Genomic DNA, 1269 nt, shown 5'->3' with positions numbered 1-1269 from the left:
TCATTGTTCAACAAGTTCCTCAACACAACGCAAGCACAAATCGACACTACAGTACATTTCCGAAGACAATTTAGTCTCAAAAGGTACGTCACTATTTTATTAAACGGTTACTTGCTTTGGACTATAACTATATTAACAATTTCGTTGAGAAGGTTTTTGAAATACACTCCCAAAAGATTGTAGACAGGAACATTTACTATCTGAACATCGTTTGCCGCACCCACTTCCGTTACCTTTTAGGTCGATACCAGAAACGGGATTAAGCAACGGTTCCTATTATGTGAATAGATATCCAGCATTAGATTTAGAGCGGTAGGGGAGAACGGTAGGTAGGGGGATGTCATTGTAGAGGGTGGGAAGTGTATGTGTCTGTCGATACCTGCGATATGCGCTTCTTATCTCTTTCTCCGAGAAGTCTGGACTTATAACTTGAATATAGGTCCGCTGTACCGTATTATCATGCGCGTTTTGCCTTGGATAGTTATAGACCGCTTGGATTAAATATAACTGGCATAGCCAAATGATTTGGTAGAAATTAACAGTATAATTTAGTAAACAAAGGAACTGGTAAATACTTTAATAATTAGTTAATTAAATAATAATAAAATATATCCGTGAGCTCGCCTCAAATGGGCGTCATCAGGTGTGGGTATGTACCTTGTACCTTGTACCGTACCGTACCTTGTTGTAGTTTCTTCTGGGAAGCTGACGAGAGTGGTTTAGGCAAAGGTTTCCATTACATCTAGAATGCAATAATTTATTATTTTATCACTTTTATTGATTTTTATGATTATGGTTATTAGGCCTATTATTTTATTTAATTACCGTACCGTATCATTGTAATAGTTTTTTTTTTACTATTATAATGATTATTTTCACTCACAATGTCTGATGATACAATATTTTCTAAGTTTATTACCGTATGTACCGTATTCAACCGAATGATTTGTAGAGGCACACAGGAACTAGAAGCGGAATAATTCAAAATCACGTGACGAGGACAGCCAATCATGTAGCTTGTGAATATTCGCTATTTTGTTCCTACAAGTTGTTCGAAAATTGTAAAGTTTGTGTATGCTAAGTTTTGACTTATTCGTTCTAATTAAATAAGGATGTACCACTATTCACAGATATTTCACTATTCGACACGATCAATACGAACGTCACAAGCCATCGATAACCATGAACATTCTAACAGAAGCTAAGTGAGTACTGTATTATGTATAATAATTTTACAAACTCTACCCGACGATGAGTGAGTACTCTAGT

At 35.8% G+C, this 1269-nt stretch overlaps 1 long non-coding RNA gene across 1 annotated transcript; it reads left to right on the top strand.

Annotated features, from left to right (window-relative positions):
- Positions 1-1205, top strand: LOC117119538. The gene is made up of 2 exons (XR_004447204.1): positions 1-83; positions 1131-1205. It is a non-coding gene; the product is annotated as an uncharacterized LOC117119538 (long non-coding RNA).
- The last annotated feature ends 64 nt before the right edge of the window (positions 1206-1269 follow it).

Source organism: Anneissia japonica, unplaced genomic scaffold (genome assembly GCF_011630105.1).
Source record: "Anneissia japonica isolate Jap-2015-1 unplaced genomic scaffold, ASM1163010v1 scaffold184859_len1269_cov132_single, whole genome shotgun sequence".
In the NCBI taxonomy this organism is placed as follows: domain Eukaryota; kingdom Metazoa; phylum Echinodermata; class Crinoidea; order Comatulida; family Comatulidae; genus Anneissia; species Anneissia japonica.
Note: the sequence above shows the minus strand (reverse complement) of the source record. Positions and strands in the feature narration are given on the sequence as shown.